General features: G+C 42.2%; 1 long non-coding RNA gene across 2 annotated transcripts; it reads left to right on the plus strand.

Annotated features, from left to right (window-relative positions):
- Positions 1 to 10: 10 nt before the first annotated feature.
- LOC140737762 (uncharacterized) lies at positions 11 to 13,928 on the plus strand. 2 transcript variants are annotated; one of them, XR_012101248.1, is made up of 4 exons: positions 30 to 124; positions 4,540 to 4,646; positions 13,343 to 13,574; positions 13,761 to 13,928. It is a non-coding gene; the product is annotated as an uncharacterized lncRNA (long non-coding RNA). The 2 variants fall into 2 exon arrangements; XR_012101249.1 differs by lacking the exon at positions 4,540 to 4,646 and having other exon boundaries at positions 11 to 124.
- Positions 13,929 to 22,623: the final 8,695 nt, after the last annotated feature.

Raw genomic sequence — 22,623 nt, forward strand, 5'->3', positions numbered from 1 at the left:
CCTCCAGGGTCGGAGAAGCTGACGTACGGCTCAAAGTGCGCAAGTTTTGTTTCAGTTTTCGCTTTTGCTTTTCCGTTCTAGTCCGGGGAAAGTCAGATCAGAGGGCGAAGCCGTTTCATTCTAAGTATGTAAAAGTTGAGAAACAATTTATTTAAAATGCTTAATTCAGTTCTTCAAAGGATAAAGAGAAATTCAAAGACAAGTCTCAATAGAGCTCAAAGGAGATTAATTTCTGTAAATAATGGAAGGCCAGGATTTGATATTTTTTTTTGAGTACTGAAACCCCTGACGAATGGTGCCTTAAATTTTGACGCAGCTAACAACTTCATTTGTACACAAATGAACCCATATGTACAAGATGAGCTGTAAGATCCTTGCTGACTGGAATACTTATCAACCCACCTTTATTTTTACACTATATACTTGTTAAAACATTCAGAAAATGTAAAGAGTAATTGAATGAGATATAATTAGTTTGTTAAAGACAATATTAAACCACAATTACTGCTGAAGGTCACGATGCTCTTAAATTACAATCTCTTTTTACAATCTCAAAATTACAATAATTTTGATAATTATATCAAAATTCAACATTTATTAAAATTCACCTGTTGCTGGGACTGGAGGCCTAGTGATATAATGCAAGATGGGATAGGCTGGGGTTTTTTGCCTGGATCGTAGTACATTGAGAGCTTTACAGAAAGCATAAAATCATGAGAAGTATAGATAATGCTGTCTTTTCCCAGCATAGGGGAGTCTAAATCTAGAGGGAGTAAACTTTGGGTAAGAGGGGGAGCTGTTTCACCCATAAGGTGGTGGGTGTGTGGAACAAAGTGCCAGAGAAAGCGGTAGAGGTTTGTATGATTACAACATATAAAAGATGTCTATACAGGTACGTAGCTAGGAAAGGTTAAGGAGCTATGAGCCAAACAAGGCAAATGTTTCCAGCTTATTTCCTTGTAATTGGCATCACAAATACAGTAGATGCGGGGGGGGGGGGGGGGTGTAAAGAGAGTCTTTGACACATTGGTCTTCATAAATCAAAGCATTAAGCACAGGAGTTGGGATATTATATTGAAGTTGTATAAGATGGCAGTGAGGTCAAATATGGAGCATTGTGCGGTTTTTGTTATGTTTTCTGACTCCAAAACATAAAACTAAACAAAAGAAAAACAAGGGAGCCTGAGAAATGTATGTGACCTTCATTTTTCCTTTAAGTGAGGTGTGTACTTATGGCGTGGTGGTGTAATGATGTATGACATTCATGAATGTTTACATATAACCCTTAATGAACTACAAACCCCATTTCCAGAAAAGTTGGGATATTTTCCAAAATGCAATAAAAACAAAAATCACACTCAACAAAAATGCAACACACTCAACAAAAGTTGGGACAGAGGCATATTTACCATTGTGTTACATCACCTTTCCTTTTAATAACACTTTTTAATCATTTTGGAACTGAGGATACTAATTGTAGTAGATTTGCAATTGGAAATTGTGTCCATTCTTGCTTGGTATAAGACTTCAGCTGCTCAACAGTCCATGGTCTCCATTGTCTGATTCTCCTCTTCATGATGCGCCATACATTTTCAATAGGAGATAGATCTGGACTGGCAGCAGGCCAGTCAAGCACATGCACTGTGTGTCTACAAAGCCATGCTGTCATAGCCCGTGCAGAATGTGGTCTGGCATTGTCCTGCTGAAATAAGCATGGACGTCCCGTGGTCGCCTTGATGGCAACATAAGTCTCTCTAAAATCCTAATATACGCCTCAGAGTCAATGGTACCTTCACATACATGCAACTCACCCATGCCGTGGGCACCCCCATACCATCACAGATGCTGGCTTTTGCACCTTTCGCTGATAACAATCAGGATGGTCATTTTCATCTTTGGCACGGAGAAATAGACGCCCATTTTTTTCCAAAAACTAGCTGAAATGTGGACTCATCTGACCACAGCACACGGTTCCACAGTCTTTCGTTCCATCTGAGATGAGCTCGGGCCCAGAGAACTCGCTGGCGTTTCCGCATAGAGTTGATGTATGGCTTCCTCCTTGCGTAATACAGTTTCAAGTTGCATTTCTGGATGCAGCGACGAACTGTATTAAGTGACAATAGTTTTCCAAAGTACTCCCGAGCCCAGTGTCACAGTAGCATGACGGTTTCTTAGGCAGTGCCGCCCGAGGGCTCGAAGATCACGCGCATTCAACAGTGGTTTCCGACCTTGCCCTTTACGCACTGAGATGTCTCTGAATTCTCTGAATCTTTTCACAAAATTATGTACTGTAGATGTTGAAAGACCTAAATTCTCTGCAATCTTGCCTTGGGAAATGTTCCTTTTGAACTGACTAACAATTCTCTCATGAATTTTGGCACAAAGGGGTGAGCCACGACCCATCCTTGCTTGCCAAGACTGAGCCTTTGATGGACGCTACTTTTATACCCAGTCATGATACCTCACCTGCTACCAATTAGCCTGCTTAATGTGGAGTCTTCCAAACCGGTGTTACTTGAATATTCTGTGCACTTTTCAATCTTATTTTAACTCTGTCCCAACTTTTGTTGAGCGTGTTGCAGCCATCAAATTCTAAATTTGTGTATATTTACAAAATACAATTAAGTTGGTCAGTAAAACTATTGAAAATCTTTTCTTTGTACTTCTGTCAGTTAAATAAAGGTTCACGTGAATTAACATATCACAGATTTTTGTTTTTATTGCATTTTGGAAAATATCCCAACTTTTCTGGAAATGGGGTTTATATATAAGCAACAAAGAATGTTTAACTAAACAATATATTTATAATGTTAAGCAAATATTACTGCAATATTAAATATGTAACACTCCTCCTTTCTTAACTAGGAAGTCCAACTCAATATAGAATGGATCTCAACCTAAATGCATTTATATAAATAACACTAACATATACTATATAATACAACTACTTTATAGACAACCACAGCTTAGTAAAATTTAAATTGTCCCATCCAGGCCTAAAGATTTAAATGCTGTGGAGCATATCTTACTCTTGTGGGATAATGTTTTTTCTTGACAGGGGAGTCACTCTGCTTGCTAGATGAGACTTGTGGCTGTGAAACAATCTCAGTCTCTGTGGCAGTTGAACCTCTGAGAGCAGGAAGTGGTTCTCACAGCTCTGCATACAATTCTTCTGGGTGTATTGGCATCTCAAACAGTGCATGACAAGCTACTTTATCTGATCTTCTATCCCAGGCCATCAGACAAAGCTTCGAGCCAACGCTTTCATTTTGACCACACCTAGATGACCAGCATACAGCTCCTCCAACATGTTAGCTCTCGGCTTGAATGGTGCAACAATTCTCACTCCCCACGTAAGGCAACCTCCATCAAGGGGAAGTTCACCTTGGTGCTGTTAATAATGGGGTTCTGACGTGTCTGCTCCTCATTCCAGCTATTTTGGGTGAACAGGTGGATCTGACACAGTGTGCAGCATTTTCTGGTTTCCCTTTGGATTAACTCCGCTGAATAGAGAGACTTTCGATTGGCGTTATGGAGAATACGTCACCTGATCCATAGCTTTCTGCCACAGTGTAGGTATAGATGCTAATCCAAAAATAAACCCCTTATAGCGATAACACCCTTTGTGGGTGTTTATGGTGAGAAACAGTTTGGGCTCCTCTTCCATTGCCATCAGCTTAGGCCTCAGTTTAGACCACTTTGCTGAAGTGTTTTCTTCCAGAAAGGTTTGCAAAGATTGTCCTGGGCAGAGGGTATTGATATACTTCCAGTACTGTATTAATGGTGACCTTAAAATCACCACAGATCTTGACAGACTCATTCCTCTTGTCTACTGGAACCACTGCTGTTGCTCACGGCTCCACTCAAACTTGGAAAGAATTCCTTCAGTCTCCGTGCCATCTAGATTACTATCCACTTTATCATGGATGGTATTAGGAACTGGGTGGGGTTTGCAAAAATTGGGTTTGGCACTATTTTACATTTGAAATATTTGAGTTTTCCAAGGCCATCCTTGAACACTGCTGTGGCATCATCCAGTACCTTTCTTAATTCACTTTCAATTGACTCTATTGCAGAGGATGTGGCATGCAGATGATAGATGGATCTCCAATCAAGTTGTAATTGTCTCAGTGACTCACATCCCCAGAACGCTAGCCCTTTTCTTTACCACATACAATGTGGCTTGTTGGTTGTTGTATTTCACTGTTACAAAAGCCATTACCTCAGGAGTTATCTTTGCTCCGGTAGAAGGCCATAGTTGGAAATCTGCAGGCTTGAGTTCAGTATCTTTGAAATGCCGTTCAAATTCATGGTGTGGAAACAGCCGAGTCAGTGTCCAATTCCATTTTACTTAATTTGCCGTTCACTTCTGGTGTAAGCCATATTGCTTCTCTATTGTCAGTTTTCACTTTGAAAATCTTAAGACTTCACAGTCCTGTATCACTCACATTATTATCATATTTTACATCAACAGCATCCAGATTATTGGTCGTTTAGAAACAATAACTTGACTTTTATCTTTTTCTCTGCCCGATGCAGGCCATTTATTTTTGTCTGCCTGATATGCGTATGTGTCCTACTTCGTTGCATTTTCCACAAGATTTGCCTTTAAATCTGCATTGGTCTGGTGTCTGGAGAATGGAGCGGTAAGTTGTCATGGGGGATTTGCTGATGACACTAAACTGAGTGGAAAAGCAAATTGTACAGAGGATGTGGAGAGTCTGCAGAGGGATATAGATAGGTTAAGTGAGTGAGCCAAAGTTTGGCAGATGGAATACAATGTTGGTAAGTGCAAGATCATTCACTTTGGAATGAATAATAGAAGAGCAGATTATTATTTAAATAGTGAAAGATTGCAGCATGCTGTTGTGCAGAGGGACTTGTAAGTGCTTGTTCACGAATCACAAAAAGTTGGCTTGCAGATACAACAAGTTATTAAGAAGGCAACTGGAATGTTGGCCTTCACTGCTAGAGGGATTGAATTCAAGAGTAGGGAGGTTATGCTGCAAATATACAGGGTACTGGTGAGGCCACACCTGGAGTGTTGTGTGCAGTTCTGGTCTCCGTACTTGAGGATGGATATATTGGCTTTGGAGGCAGTGCAGAGGAGGTTCACAAGGTTGATTCCAGAGATGAAGGGGTTAACCTATGAGGAGAGATTGAGTTGCCTGGGACTATACTCTTTGGAATTCAGAAGAATGAGAGGGGATCTTATAGAAACATACAAAATTTTGAAAGGGATCGATAAGATAGAAGTAGGAACGTTGTTTCCATTGGTAGGTGAGACTAGAACTAGGGGACAGTGCTTCAAGATTCAGGGGAGAAGATTTAGGACAGAGATGAGGAGAAACAGTTTTTCCAGAGAGTGGTGAATATGTGGAATTCTCTGCCCAGGAAGTAGTTGAGGCTTCTTCACTAAATATATTTACGATACAGTTACATAGGTTTTTACATAGTAAGGGAATTAAGGGTTCTGGGGGAAAGGCAGGTAGATGGAGCTGAGTTTACGGACAGATCAGCCATATTGAATGGTGGGGCAGGCTCGATGGGCCAGATGGCCTACTCCTGCTCCTATTTCTTATGTTCTCATGTGATTCCTGCTATAATGGTAACAGAATTTGTTTGTTCAAGCAGGTTTCTTTTTAGACATTGTAATTTTGTTCACAGTTATTTTCATTCCTGACTGCAATTCAATTGCATCTCTATCTGCCTTTTCCGTTGATACAACTATTTCAACTGCTCTTTTAAATATGAGTTGTACTTCATTTAGGATCCATTTTTGAAAGCTTTCTTGTAAGATTCCACGAACTAAATGATCTCTCAGAGCTTCATTAAGCCCATCAATATACTGGCAATGCTCAGAAAACATCTTCAGTTCAGCCATGTTTACTGAAATGGACTCCCCTTTCTTTTGATTCTGTTTATGAAATCTAAAGGGTTCTGCAATCAGCAATTGTTTTGGCTGTAAATATTCCTGCATTACTTTCACAGTATCCGAAAAGCTCAGTTTGCCTGGTTTGATTGGAGCAGTCAAACTTTTAAGCAATCTGTATGCTCTTCCACTCAGCAAAACTAGCACTTGCTTATCATTGGCTTTTTCATTTGCTTCAAAATACTGCTCAATTTATTCCACATACAGCAGCCAGTTATCTTTCATACATTTGAATGTATCTATCCTTCCGATGTTTCAGGCCATTTCTGCTTTTTTAAAATTTATTATTATTATCACCCAGTACTCACTGATTATGGACTTCAGAATTCATCTATTTTCTGTTTTTTTCAAAACTCGTATGTCTTTCTCCTCTTGCGAAGAAAAAAAAGTGCTGCGATTTTGTTGAACTTGATTGCCTCACAACACTTCAACAGGTCGGTAGTTGTCTTGGTTTAATTTAAAACTTCCTCGTCTCTACTAATATGTTTTGTAATTCCAAAAGATAAACTAATCAAAAGAAAAACAAGGAAGCCTGAGAGACACGTGCAAACTTCATTTTTACTTTAAGTAAGGTGGGTACTTATGACACAGTGGAATAATGACATATGCCATTCACGTACGAAGAGGGAAGTAGTAGCAGGAAGGTAGTACAGGAGTCTCCTGCAGTCATCTCCTTCCAAAAGAGATGTACCGCTTTGGAGTCTGTTGGGGGAGATGGCTCATCAGGTGAAGGCAGCAGTAGCCAGGATCGTGGCTGCGCATGAGGGCAAGAAAAAGAGTGGCGGAGCTGTTGTGGTAGCAGATTCCACGGTAAGGGGAATAGAGAGGAGCTTCTGTGGCCGCAAACAGGACTCCCGTATGGTGTGTTGCCTCCCAGTGCAAGGGTTAGAGATGTCTCGGAGAGACTGCAAGGCATTCTGAAAGGGGAGGGTGAGCAGCCAGCTGTCGTGGTGCATGTAGGTACTAAAGATATAGGAGGAAAGCGGGATGAAGTCCTACAAGCTGACTTTAGGGAGTTAGGAGATAAATTAAAGAGTAGGAACTCAAAGGTAATCATTTCAGAATTATTACCGGTGCTACATGCTAGCCAGAGTTGGAATAGCAGGATAGCTAGAATGAATATGTGGCTTGAACGGTGGTGCAGGAGAGAGGGTTTCAGATTCTTGGAGCATTGGAACCACTTCTGGGGGAGGTGGGACCAGTACCATCCGGACAGTCTACATCTGGGCAGGGCCGGGATCAATGTCCTTGGGAGATTGTTTGCTAGTGCTGTTGGGGAGGCTTTAAACTAATATGGCATGAGGATGGGAACCCACACAGAAAAGAAGAGGGAAGTGATGCAGACACCAAAGCTAGAGTTAGTGAAGAAAAAAGTAAGAGTAGAGTGCACAAAAGTAAAAAGCAAAATTCACATAGGTCACTAGATTCTAAAAGGACAATGAGTATAAGGGTACTTTATCTAAATGCCCATAGTATTAGAAACAAATTTAGTGAACGCAGCACAAATCAGTACCAATGCATATGATTTAGTGGCCATTACAGAAAGCTGGTTGCAAGGTGGAGATGACTGGGAATTAAATATCCAAGGGTATCTGGTTATACGGAAAGATAGGCAGGAAGGCAGAGGAGGTGGGGTGGTGCTCTTGATTAGGGATGATATCAGGGTGATTGTGAGAGATGATATAAGATCTACAGAGCAGAATGTTGAGTTCATCTGGGTAGAGATTAAGAATAGTAAAGGGAAAAAATCACTGGTGGGAGTTGTCTATAGGCCACCTAATAAAAATATTGCAGTGGCAGAGGCAATTAACCAAGAAATAACTGAGGCTTGTAAGAACAGAAAGACAGTTGTCATGGGGGATTTTAACTTCCACATAGATTGGGTGAATCAGGTTGGTCAAGGAAGTCTTGAGGAAGACTTCATAGAAAGCATCCGTAATGGCTTTCTTGAGCAGCATGTTAGTGAACCTACAAGGGAAAATTCTATCTTAGATCTAGTCCTGTGCAATGAGACAGGTAAAATTAATGATCTTGTAGTCAGGGATCCTCTTGGAAAGAATGATCATAGTATGATTGAATTTCGCATACAGATGGAGGATGAAATAGTTAGTTCTAAAACTAGTGTATTATGTTACAAGGGAGATTACAATGTGATGAGGGAGGAGTTGGCTAATGTGGATTGGGAGCACAGGCTATTTGGTAGGACAGTTGAGGAACAGTGGAATACTTTCAAAGAGATTTTTCACAGTGCTCAACAAAAGTGTATTCCAGTCAAAAGTAAGGACAGTAAGTGTGGGGAGAGCCAACCTTGGATAACTAAGGAAATAAAAGATAGTATCAAATTAAAAGCTCGTGTGTACAAAGTCGCAAAGAGTAGTGGGAGACTGGAGGATTGGGAAAACTTTAAAATGCAACAGAGAGCAACTAAACAAGAAATAAGGAAAGGGAAGATAGAGTATGAAAGTAAATTGGCACAAAATATAAAAACAGATAGCAAAAGATTTTATAAATATATAAAGCAGAAGAGGGTGGCTAAAGTCAACGTTGGTCCCTTGGAAGACGAGAAGGGGAAATTGATATTGCGTGCTAAGGAAATGGCGGAGGCATTGAACGACTATTTTGAGTCGATCTTCACGGTGGAGGACACATCTTATATGCCAAAGAGGAATGTTATGGACGAAATGGGAGGTGAGGACCTCGATAAAATCACTGTCACTAAAGAGATAGGGATGAGCAAACTAGAGGACGTGAAGGTAGTTAAGTCCCCTGATTCTGATGGGATGCATCCCGGGGTGCTGAAGGAATTGGCGGAGGTTATAGTAGACGCGTTGGTAGTCATTTATCAAAGCTCTCTAGAATCTGGACAGGTCTTGGCAGACTGGAAAACAGCAAAAGTCATGCCACTTTTTAAAAAAGGAAGTAGGCAAAAGCTGGGCAACTATAGGGCAGTTAGCTTAACATCTGTAGTCGGGGAAAATGCTTGAAGCTGTCATTAAGGAAGAAATAGTGAAACATTTAGAAAGGAGTGGTTCCATTAGACAGACGCAGCATGGATTCAGAAAGGGCAGGTCCTGTTTGACAAACTTACTGGAGTTCTTTGAGGACATAATGAGTGCAGTGGATAGAGGAGAACAGGTGGATGTCGTATACTTGGATTTCCAGAAGACGTTTGATAAGGTGCCGCACATGAGAGTTATAAATAAGATATGGATGTATGGAGTCAGAGGAAGTGTATTGGCAAGGATAGTAGATTGGTTAACCAATAGAAGGCAGAGATTTGGTATAAATGGGTGTTTCTCCAGTTGGCAGTCGGTGGTGAGTGGGGTGCTGCAGGGGCGATGCTGGGCCCGCAGCTGTTTACCATTTACATTGATGATTTGGAAGAGGGGACAGAGTGTAGCGTAGCAAAATTTGCTGATGACACTAAACTGAGTGGAAAAGCAAATTGTACAGAGGGTGTGGAGTGTCTCCAGAGGAATATAGATAGGTTAAGTGAGTGGACCAAGGTGTAGAAAATGGAATACAATGTTGGCAAATGCGAGGTCATCCACTTTGGAATGAATAATAGAAGAGCAGATTATTATTTAAATGGTGAAAGATTGCAGCATGCTGTTGTGCAGAGGGACTTGGGAGTGCTTGTTCATGAATCGCAAAAAGTTGGCTTGCAGATACAACAGGTTATTAAGAAGACAAATGGAATGTTGGCCTTCATTACTAATTCAAGAGCAGGGAGGTCATGCTGCAACTATACAGGGTACTGGTGAGACCACACCTAGGGAATTGTGTGCGGTTCTGGTCTCCATACTTGAGGAAGGATATACTGGCTTTGGAGGCAGTGCAGAAGAGGTTCACCAGGTTGATTCCAAGCATGAAGGGGTTAATCTATGAGGAGAGATTGAGTCACCTGGGACTATACTCTCTGGAGTTCAGAAGAATGAGAGGGGATCTTATGGAAACATATAAAAATTTTAAAAGGGATAGATAAGATAGAAGTAGGAAAGTTGTTTCCTTTGCTAGGTGAGACTCGAACCAGGGGACATTGCCTCAAGATTCAGGGGAGAAGATTTAAGACGGAGATGAGGAGAATCTGTTTTTCCCAGAGTGGTGAATCTATGGAATTCTCTGCCCAGGGAAGCAGTTGAGGCTTCTTCACTAAATATATTTAAGATACAGTTAGATAGGTTTTTACATAGTAAAGGAATTAAGGGTTCTGGGGAAAAGGCAGGTAGATGGAGCTGAGTTTACGGACAGATCAGCCATGATCTTGTCGAATGGTGGAGCAGGCTCGATGGGCCGGATGGCCTACTTCTGCTTCTATTTGTTATTACTTATGGACTTTTACATTGGACCCATAATGAACAATATAAGCAACAAGTAATGTTTAACCAAACAATATATTTACAAAATTATTCAAATATTATTGAAGTATTAGATACACAGCACTTCTGGTCACGTAGCTAGGAACTAAACTTGAAAGAGTACAAATAATAATTAAAAGGATTTTTCAGGGAATTGAGGACGTGAGTTATAGGGAAATGTTGAATAGGTTAGGATTATTAATAATTAATAATAATTAGGATTGAATAATAATCAGAATCCTTTTAATTAGAATCATAGAATATGGGGAGATTTGATAAAGGTATACACAATTATGAGGGATATAGACAGTGTAAATCCAAACAGGCTTTTCCACTGAGGTTTGGTGAGACTAGAAGTGGAGGTCATATAGGTTAAAGGTGAAAAGCGAAGTAGTTAAGGGAGACCTGAGGGGGCAATTCGTCACTTAGAGGGGGATGTGAGTGTGGATCGAGCTACCTGCAGAAGTGGTTGATGTAGGTTTGATTGCAATATTTAAGAGAAGTTTGGTTAGGTACATGGATGGCAGAGATATGGAGATTATGGTCCAGGTGTGGGTTAATGGGATTAGGCAAAATAACTGTTTGGCATAGACTAGATGGGCTGAATGGCCTGTTGCTGTGCTGTAGTTATCTATGACTCTATAACTCAGGCAGGCACCCTGATCACCATGGATCATTTGGGATGAGGAACCAATTGCCATACTGTATAACTCTATTTATAAATAAAATGTTTGTAATATTTAAATTATAACCTTGTGTGTACATTCCAACAATTCACTTGTTAAAGGTTTCATTAAAAATGCTGTCACAGGACACCCCCAAGTTGCAGATGGGTTTCATTTTCACAGATGATGATAAGTCAATTTTGTTCATAAGTTGAAAACATAGAACATAGAAATCTACAGCACATTACAGGCCCTTCGATCCACAATGTTGTGCCTACTCCAGAAACTGCTTAGAGTTACCCTTTTAAAGTTTTTAAGTTGCCTTTTATTTTTCTAAGCTCCACGTACCTATCTAAGAGTCTCTTAAAAGACCCTATTGCATCCGCCTCCATCACCATCACCAGCAGCGCACTCCACTCGCCCTCCACTCTCTGAGTGAAAAACTTACCCCGACATTCCCCCCCCCCCACCTACTTTCAAGCACCTTAAAACTATGGCCCCTCATGTTCTCAGCCCTTGGAAAAAACCTCTGGCTATCCACACAATCATGGCCTCTCATCATCTTATACACCTACATATGCCCTTATATACACAAAAGCACTCGATATGGTAACTATATCTCCAAAGTATCGAGGTAGATGTGTCTGGTCCTAAAAGATGCTACTGAGCTGGAAGTGACATACTCTGATTTCCTTTTAAAATAAAAAAAAATCAAGTGAACACTGAATGGTTTCTTCATTCTTTTCTTCTTAAATGTCTTTAAAGCTCCAAATACTGTCATTGGCTTCCCTAAAAGGTTCAATGTATCCAGCTAATCTAGGATCTTGCTCTCCTAGCATTGTCAAACCTTCAAATCACTTCAAAGTTGTGGCCAATCCTTTTATAATCAATCCTTTTTCATGTTCTGGATTTCACCTTCCTATTGTTTTCCCTCTTCTGACAGTGCTTTTTCAGTGCTATAATGTCTTCATTATTCATGAATAAACTCTTCATGGGCTTCCAGCCAGATACACGTATCGACTTTAACCAACGTTTTGATGGCAATCTCTGCCATCTTTATCTGTGATAATGCCTGGGCATGTTTAGTCCAGTGGTAGTTATATCCCGTCGTCCGTCTCTCCTGATTGGTTAGTCCTCATCCAATCAGGTTTCCGCTGTCCCACCTTGTTTGCAATCGAATTCTAATTCTTTAATTAATTAATTAATGAGACCTTTGCCTTTGTTAAAATTCTTTTCCTTTAGGTTTATTTCAATGGCTTTCTTCACTAGGCAGTGCCAAATGCCATTGGTGTGGCACAACTGTTTTGTGCCGTCAAAGTCAACCCTATGGCCATTGCGAATGAAATGGTCTGCTACCACCGATTTCCCTGGTTAACCCAAACAGATACATCTCCTGTGTTCCTTGATGTGGGTTTCCATCATGAGTCCTATCTGGCTGATATACGCAGCTTTGCATTCACAGGGAATCATTTAAATGCCCAGCGATCTGAGTATCAGGTCATCTTTGACCTTCATAAGCTGTGATTTGAGCTTCTTTACAGTTATGTAGATGTTATTAATCTGTTTTTCCTTCAGGATCCTGGTGATCCTTTCAGAAACTGTGGAAATAAAGGGAAGATAGGTGGTAGAGATAGGTTCCTCCTCATTGTTAGGTTTCCTGGTTTTTCTGTCAGCCGTCTTAAGGGCCTGATCGATTTCCTTCACCTTGTAGCCATTCTGTTGAAATGCCATGCAAAATCATCTTATTTTCTTAGAGAGACTCTCCAGGTCTGAAGTAATTTTCACATGGTCCATCAAAGCAGAAAGAACCACTTTATGTTGGAAGGTGCAATAGTGGCTGTTACTGTTGAGGTATAAGTTCATGTGAGTGGGTTTCCGATAGACGCCATATCTGAGGTTACCAGATATATTCCATCATATTAGAATGGCCAGGAACGGGAAGCAACCATTCTTCTCCAACTCCATCATAAATTGAATGCTGTCCAGATGGTTGTGGAACTGTTGGAGTGCCTGGAGTCCATGGTGCTACAGAAGTGTCATTGATGTATCTGAAGAAGCATTTGGGGCATAAGCAGGTGATGAACTCAGAGCCCTCTCCTCTAAGTCCTCAGATTAACAATACCTGGTGACAAGGGTGATCCCATGGCCACTCAGTCCGTTCCTTCATAGTAGTTTCCCTTATAGAGGAAGTACGTCAATGTAAGGGTGTGTTCAAAAAGGTCAATGGTACGGTTATCAGACCTTGACCAGAGGAATACCTAGCTGTCCCTAATAGGAACTCTTGTGAACAGGGACACCATGTTGAAACTGACCATTACGTCCTCCAGCGCCAGCTGGATGTTGGTTATCGTTTTTATGACATTGGTCGAATTTTTGATGTGATGCAGGTGACCTGGGATTCAGGACTGCTGCTGTTTACAGGATTTCCTATGAGTGTGGGCAGCGTATATCCGCCAAACGGGACACATGGTGGAAACCCGCATCAAGGAGCACAGGAGGCATATCCATTTGGGTTACCCGGAGAAATCGGCAGTAGCAGAACACCGCACTCGCAATAGCCATAAGACTGACTTTGATGGCCTCATGCCCATTGTCCATGGACCACATGTAATATGAAAGGTTAGTGCACTTGCCAGTCGAAAACCGCTTCCACCATGTTGGTCATTAATTGGTCCATTTGAGGGATGCAGCAGCTTTTTCTCATTGGTTGCCTTGTAAGCCATTGCACTAGTTTCCAGTTCTGGGTGCCTCAGGGGTTTTAGAGTAGCATGTGCGAGGGACTCACCTGTTTTCCTTTGTCTCCAGGGGCTGCTCTTCACACTGAGGTTGCACCCAGTGCAGAAGAACCATTGGGAAAGTATGCTGCAAATAGGAGAGCCCGTACACACACTTAGCTAAATAACTGTTGAATGCTTAGCTTTGTAGTTGTGTATTTTGGAAAAACATAATTAAATACCAACTGAGTTTAAGGTGTTTCTGAATGTTTAGTGTCATCATTTTTGCAACTTGGGGTGGCTTAGATGAGTACTTGTTTGACTTAGATGGTTGAATGTTTTACTGTTTCCCTGTCAATACACAGTTAATGTGCTTCTTTGTAATCAGTGTCCTGTGTCTCACTAACAAATCCGTTAAACTGCTACCCCATAACACCACTCAATCCACCTGAGCCCTCACCTCCAGAACCTAGGAGGGCGATGTCTAGTGCCCATGGTTCACATCATCATGGATGGGGTTTACAGTACCTGGTCAGCTGGGAAGGGTACGGCCTGGAGGAGGAGGTCTAGGGTGCCATCCAATTTCATCTCTCAATCGGAGAGGTCCACCAGAACCACCTGGGTCAACCTGAATCATCGGGTGGTAGCTGTGGGAGAGAGGGGTCCTGTCAGGCTTGTGCAGGCAGACGCCTCCCAGTCACTACCCAACAAACAGAAGTACTTGCCACCCATTTCCAACTCATCACCTTCAGTCCATTGCAACCCCTCTCTCATCCACAATCCTTGTTCACTCATACGATCCAGCCACCTCAACCAGTTGTTCGTAGCCTCAACTGCCTTGTTGTGTTAAGCATCTGGCTTCCTTGCTTTGTGATTCCTCATGGCTTGATATTTTGCAGTTTATTAGTAAGATATCATTTACTGCTAAATCATCTCTGCTGCTCTGCATTTGGATCAAGCCTCCACTACATATCTGGACAGTTACATTGTAATGTGTAGATTTCAAAGGACACTAAATAATTTTAAGGCATAATCTGATGCAAATACATTTATTTGGTTTAGTTTCTTCAGCAGATTTCAGAATTTTACTCAAAATAATATTAGGATAGTTCTCTTTATCAGTCTATTGTAGGTTCTCTATTCTGGTGCTAGCATGAACTGATAGCAGATAAAGTGGTGTCATCAATGGCAAAATTTGAGCCAAGTGACAATATGTGGCCAATAGTTCTTCTTAGTGTTATTTCTTATTCATAATATCATCCCATTCTGATGACGCATTGAAAACTAAAATGCAAAAGTTATGCCTAATAATAAACTAGGTATGAAAGTGTATTTTCCTTAATCTAGATGACCACGAAGTAATCTCAAAGAACAGGAGTCTGATGAGTTGAATGGAACTACACAGTCATTGATCAGCATGCCTGGGATATTATCTGATGTAGCAGATTGCTCCATTTTGAGAGACCAAATTCTGTTGATGTTGGTGATGTGTGCCTTTACTGGAATTCATCATCCTGCAGATACAAGTCATTGTCCTTTTACAGAACATTATATCAATCAGGACTGAGCGGAAAACTGAAAATTTAAATTTAAAGTCGTGCATAAAGGGAGTGGAACTGAGAAAGTTAAGAATATTGACTTATATTATAAATCAAAAGGTTGTAACTAATTTTCTAAGTTTCTTTCAACAAATTTAGTGTAATCTTTTTTCCTCATTCATTTGCAATACACTGGCATAAATTGATGACTCTGTGCGTTCTTGTGCAGAATAATTTTTTTCCCATTGGCATTTCTGAGTATCAGCTGAGAATGGAAAAGAATATAATTAGAGGAGGAAAGAAATGCATCCACACAGCTCCAAAGAAGGTGCAAGTCAGGTTAATAAGGATTTGAGGAAATTTCTGCACAATTCTGAGTCCATCATTGCCTAAAATTGAACAATTTGCAACTATCACTGAACATCCCCACTTCTGACATTGTGATGGAAGGAAGACCATTGATGAAACAACTGATGAAGGTTGGACTTGGTTTACTATGTTGAGAAAATCCTGCAGTGATTTTCTGAGATTGATTGATTTCCAACTACCACCATCATCATCTTTTCTATGTGAATTTTCAATTGGAGATCTACCTCTACCTGCCTCTTTCTTTGATCCATATTTCAGCCAAGGCTGTGGTAAGGTATGGAGCCTAGTGACAAAATGCAAACTGTATCACTAAGCATGTCACTAGTGAGTTTCATTTAGTCTCAATGCGGCTTCCAACTGGGTCAAAATCTTGCTCTGTGGAATTGGTGTACAATGGCTGCTCCATATTCAAAGGTACCACACAGGCAACTTTCACTCCATTTGTCAGAACCCTCATGGAAAATCTCAGTGCTGACAGAAGTTGAATGCCACTCCACCATCATGGGTCAGGATCTCAGACTTTGACATTGCTGCACATTGAAGCCACAAGCATTTGGCCAGTTTAAAAAAAAAACAAGATGACAGGTGCTTCTTATTTATTTATTTATTGAATGGGTCCCTCTGGCCCTCATCTAGCAATCCCTGAATTAACCCTAGCCTAATTGTGGGACAATTTATAATGACCAATTAACCTACCAACTGGTACGTCTTTGGACTGTGGGAGGAATCCAGACCACCCAGAGGAAACCCACACAGTCACAGGGAGAACGTACAAGCTCCTTACTGGCAGTGGTGGGAATTGAACCTATGTCACAGTTCCTGCAAAGCGTGTGCTAACCATTACGCTACCGTGCCACCACAAAAGGAGCTTACTCTTCTGGAGGAGTAAGCTGGAAGAGGAATATCATGTGTATGGAAGGACTGTTATCCTAAAGGATGACTTTTTAATTCACTCTAACACAGAAATAGCATGCTAAATCATCAGTGCACACACAACCAACCATGAAATTTCAGATGATGCCAAGAAAGGCTTCTACTCTAACCTTGAGAAAACCCTGGTCTGCATCCTAAATGAAGCCAAACATATCCAGCTGGGCGACTTCAATGCTAGGATGGGGAGGGATGCAAACACCTGACAAAGCATGATTAGCAAAGAAACAACAGGGGTGTCTAACTTAAAAGGTTTTTTTCCCCCTATAACCAAATGCTTGGAGCCTGGAGTCATCATTGTAAACACCCTGATTTGTCAGAAAGACAAGCACAACCCAGCAGAGCATCACCTCCATCTGAGTTAGGATTACAAAGACATCTATAACACCTGTGCATGACAGGCACTGATACTGCAACTGCTGCATTGATAACTGCTCAATATAAACTATTACCTCTATCAACCGAGCCCCAAAACATAATAATAATGCAGCAAAAAAGTTATCTGTTGATATTTGCAAGGACTCCAGAAAGTTGGCTCTTCTGAGGCAATTACCATCTTACAGCCACTACAATTGCCATCGGTGGAGAGACTGCTGACTTCTCCAATAAGAAAAACCTGGACTGGTTTGTTGAGAATGAACAGGAGATCAAGAGACAAATTAGCTGTAAATGTAAGACATTCACTAAGACCATAAGACAAAAAGACATAGGAGTAGAATTAGGTCAGGTGGCTCATCAAATCTGCTCATGGCTGATTCATTATCCCTATCAACCCCATTCTCCTGCCTTTCCCCATTACCTTTGACACCCTCATTTGTTAGGAACATCAATCACTGCATTAAATATACCCAGTGCCATGACCTGCACAGCTATCTATGACAATGAGTTCGCACCCTCTGGCTAAAGAACTTCTTCCCTCATCTCTGTTCTCAGTGGATTCTCCTCTATTCTGAGGCTGTGCCCTTTGGTCCGAGACCCCACCATTACAGGAAATATCCTCTCTACATCCATTATCTGTCGTCCTTTCAGTATTTGGTAATTTTCAATGAACATTCCCCCCCCCCCCCATTCTTCTAAACTTCAGTGAGTACAGGCCCAGAGCCATCAAACACATCTTACATATTAACCCTTGTATTCCTGGGATCATTCTCATGAACGTCCTCTGAACCCTCTCCAAAGCCAGCACATCTTTTCTTAGATAAAGAGCCCAAAGCTGCTCACAATACTCCATATGTGGTCCAATCAATGCTTTATAAAGCCTCAGCACTACATCCTTGCTATTCTAGTCCTCTTGAAATGAATGCTAACATTCCATTTGCCTTCCTTACCACTGACTTAATCTGTAAGTTAACCTTTAGGGAATCCTGCATAGGGACTCCTAAGTCTTTTGCACCTCTGATTTCTGAATTTTCTCGCCATTTATAAAATAGGCTATGCCTTTATTCCTTCTTGCAAAGTGTATGGCATACTACATTTCCCTACACCATATTCCATCTGCTATTTATTAACCCATTCTCCCGATCTACGTTAAGTCCATCTGCAAACACCCTGCTTCCTCAGCACTTCCTACCTTCCACCATATTGTCTGCAAACTTGGCCACAAAGCCATTAATCCTTCGTGCAAATCATCGAAAAGAAATGGTCCCAAAGCCAACCCATGCTGAACACCACTAGTCATTGGCAGCCAACCAGAACAGGCCTGCATGTTCCCACTCTTTGCCTCCTACCAGTCAGACAATCTTCTATCCATGCTAGTACTGTTCCTGTCATAATATGGACTCTTATCTCATTAAGCAACCTCATTTGCAGCACTTTGTCAAGGGTCTTCTAAAAATCCAAATAAACAACATCCACTGACACTTTTTTGTCTATCCTACTTATTATTTCCTTTAAAAATTCCAACAAATTTGACAGCCAACATTTTTCCTTTAGGAAACCATGATAACCTCCTAGTACACCTAAACTTCATCCTTACTAATAAACTCCAATGTCTTCCCAACCACTGAAGTCAGGCTAAGTAACCTATAATTTCCTTTCTTTGCCTCCTTCTGTTTTGTGCCTTGTTGTGTTAAGCATCTGTTCTTCCTTGCTTTCTGCCCCTTGTGACTTATTATTTTGCGGCTTATTAGTAAAATATCAATTACTGCTAAATCATCTCTGCTGCTCTGCTTTTGGATCAAGTCTCCACTACATATCTGGACAGTTACACTGTAATGGGTTGGCTTCAAAGATCAGTAAATAATTTAAAGGCATAATCTGATGCAAATACATTTATTTGGTTTAGTTTCTTCAGCAGATTTCTTTTCAAAATTTTAGTAGTAGGCAGCCGTTGATCACAAGGGATCATGGGTTTGCACCTCTGGTGGACTGTGTCCTCTCCAGGGCACAAGCCTGGGCAGGAAGATTGGAAGAACCAGTTGTTGCCCATGTAACGGGTTCCCTCTCTCCACGTCGCTGATGTAGTCCAAGGGGAGGGCAAGCGCCGATACAGCTTGACACCAGTGTCATTCTAGGTGTTGCCGTAGTGAAGTTGTAAACAGCATCAAACTGCCTTAGGGACCCCTGCTTTACTCCTGAAGCCTTTCCCATGGGTGGGGGTATGGCCACAAGGCAACGGAGGTCAGAATTTTACTCAGAATAATAATAGAATTGTTCTCGTATCAGGTTCTCTAGTCTGGTGCTAGCATAAACTAACAGCAGTTAAAGTAACACACACAAAATGCTGGTGGAATGCAGCAGGCCAGACAGCGTCTATGGGGAGAAGCGTTGTCGACGTTTCGGGCCGAGACCCTTCATCAGGACTAACTGAAAGAAAAGATAGTGAGACCTTTGAAAGTAGGAGGGGGAGGGGAAAATGTGAAATGATAGGAGAAGACCGGCGGAAGAAGAGTTCGGCATTATCGCCGTCTCCGTCTCCGAGCTTACTTCTTTGGCAAGGACTCTCCTACCCCCACTGATGACCCCTTCTCCTGTCATCAACCCTCCTCCTCTTCATGGACACCCCGCTCTGGTCTTCTGCCTGCTCTGCCTGCTCTGGATCTCTTTATTGCTAATTGCCGACGGGACATCAACTGTCTCGACTTCACCGCACTGTGTTCCAATTCCAACCTCACTCCTTCCGGACGCTCTGCTCTCCGCTCCCTCCGCACCAATCTGAACCTTACTATAAAACCCACTGACACGGGGGGAGCTGTTGTAGTCTAGCATACTGACCTCTACCTGGCCGAGGCACAGTGTCAACTCTCTGATACCTCCTCTTATTTACCCCTTGATCATGACCCCTCTAAGGAGCATCAGGCCACTCTCCTATACCATTCAACCTTATCAGCTCTGGGGATCTCCCATCCACTACCACCAACCTTATAGTTCACACACCCTGCACTTCCTGTTTCTACCTCCTACCCAAGATCCACAAACCTGCCTGATCAGGTAGACCCACTGTCTCAGCTTGCTCCTGCCCCATCGAACTCATTTCTGCATACCTTGACATTGTTTTATCCCCCCTTGTTCAATCTCTTCCCACCTTTGTTCATGACACTTCTCATGCTTTGAATTTTTTCGATGATTTTAAGTTCCCTGGCCCCCACCGCCTTATTTTCACCATGGACGTCCAGTCCCTATATACCTCCATCCCCCACCAGGAAGGTCTCAAAGCTCTCCCTTTCTTTTTGGATTTCAGACCTAACCAATTCCCCTCTACCACCACTCTCCTCCGTCTAGCCGAGTTAGTTCTTACTCTCAATAATTTCTCCTTTGGCTCCTCCCACTTCCTCCAAACCAAAGGTGTAGCCATGGGCACCCGCATGGGTCCCAGTTATGCCTGCTTTTTTGTTGGCTTTGTGGAACAGTCCATGTTCCAAGTCTATACGGGTATCTGTCCCCCTCTTTTCCTTCGCTACATCGACGACTGCATTGGCGCTGCCTCCTGTACGCATGTTGAGGTCGTTGACTTCATTAACTTTGCCTCCAACTTTGACCCTGCCCTCAAATTTACCTGGTCTATTTCTGACACCTCCCTCCCCTTTCTTGATCTCTCTGTCTCCATCTCTGGAGATGGCTTATCTACTGATAATTTACGATAAGCCTACAGACTCTCACAGCTACCTGGACTATTCCTCTTCCCACCCTGTCTCTTGCAAAAATGCTATCCCCTTCTCACAATTCCTCCATCTCTGCCACATCTGCTCTCAGGATGAGGCTTTTCATTCCAGGACAAAGGAGCTGTCTTCCTTTTTTAAACAAAGGGGCTTCCATCATCAACTCTGCTCTCAAACGTATCTCTCCCATTTCCTGCACATCTGCCCTCACCCCATCCGCCCACCACCCCACTCGGGATAGGGTTCCCCTTGTCCTCACCTACCACCCCACCAGCCTCCGGATCCAACGTATAATTCTCCGTAACTTCCACCACCTCCAACGGGATCCCACTACCAAGCACATCTTTCCCTCCCCACTTCTTTCTGCTTTACACAGGGATTGCTCCCTATGTGACTCCCTTGTCCATTCATTCCCCCCCCCCCCCCCCATTCCCTTCCAACCGATCTCCCTCCTGGCACTTATCCTTGCAAGCGGAACAAGTGCTACACCTGCCCTTACACTTCCTCCCTCACCACCATTCAGGGCCCCAGACAGTCCTTCCAGGTGAAGCGACACTTCACCTATGAGTCGGCTGGTGTGGTATACTGCATCTGGTGCTCCCGGTGTGGCCTTTTATATATCGGTGAGACCCGACGCAGACTGGGAGACCATTTCGCTGAACACCTACGCTCTGTCCACCAGAGAAAGCAGGATCTCCCAGTGGCCACACATTTTAATTCCACGTCCCATTCCCATTCTGATATGTCTATCCATGGCCTCCTCTACTGTCAAGATGAAGCCACATTCAGGTTGGAGGATCAACACCTTATATACTGGCTGGGTAGCCTCCAACTTGATGGCATGAACATTGACTTCTCTAACTTCTGTTAATGCCCCTCCTCCCCTTCCTACCCTATCCCTGATATATTTAGTTTTTTTTCTCTCTCTGCCATCACTCTGCCTGTTCTCCATCTTCCTCTGGTGCTCCCCTCCCTCTTTCTTTCTCCGTAGGCCTCCTGTCCCATGATCCTTTCCCTTGTCTAGCTCTGTATCCCTTTTGCCAATCACCTGTCTGGCTCTCAGCTTCACCCCACCCCCTCCGGTCTTCTCCTATCATTTTGCATTTTCCCCTCCCCCTCCTACCTTCAAATCTCTTACTATCTTTCCTTTCAGTTAGTCCTGATGAAGGGTCTTGGCCCAAAACGTCGACAGCGCTTCTCCCTATAGATGCAGCCTGGCCTGCTGCGTTCCACCAGCATTTTGTGTGTGTTGCTTGAATTTCCAGCATCTGCAGATTTCCTCGTGTTAGCAGTTAAAGTGGTGTCATCAATGGCAAAATTTGACGCCAGTACAATACGTGGTCCAAGGATGGTTTTATCTTTTCCTTGTCTTTTTCCTACTATCTCTTTGAAATTTGTAAATATACTTTCTTTATAATTTTATGTGTGTACATCTGTTATTTCGTGTGGACCAGCAATTGTGTATGGACAGTATTTACACAGCATTAGTTCAAATCGAGGTTTCTTTAATCCGAACATCATGATGTTCCTGTTTGGCTGAACCTCAAATCATATTGACCCTAGATGTATTTTGTTTATGAAAGATAGCCTTCTCACCACTGAGTCCCATGGCTGTTCGTGGGGCCAGCAACAAGCTATTTACATACAAGCCCATGGGAGGGGCTTCACTATGGGGGTTATTGTTCAGTGATTTGCTGAATGTTGATGTAACTGCTGTAAGAATTGATTAAGTGGTTTGTGTGTTTAAGCCTGTGTTTAAACTAGTGTCGGAGAAAGTGACTAAAGTAGTTTATTGATGCCGCAGGGATTAAGTTTGGTGTGATTCAAAGAGTTTACCCAAAAATAATGCTTATGTGCTGAGCATGGGTGAATATTCACAGCCCTGAAGAATTAGCCAATATGACAGGCCTGCAGCAACTTACATTATCACAATCCAACAGGGTCTTGCGATTGTAAGTGAAATGTCCAAGACAATCTCCCACAGTTATGCTGCACCAACTTTGATGCTTCTTAGTAGCGG

The sequence above is a fragment of the Hemitrygon akajei genome, chromosome 13 (assembly GCF_048418815.1).
Source record: "Hemitrygon akajei chromosome 13, sHemAka1.3, whole genome shotgun sequence".
NCBI classification, from domain to species: Eukaryota; Metazoa; Chordata; class Chondrichthyes; order Myliobatiformes; family Dasyatidae; genus Hemitrygon; species Hemitrygon akajei.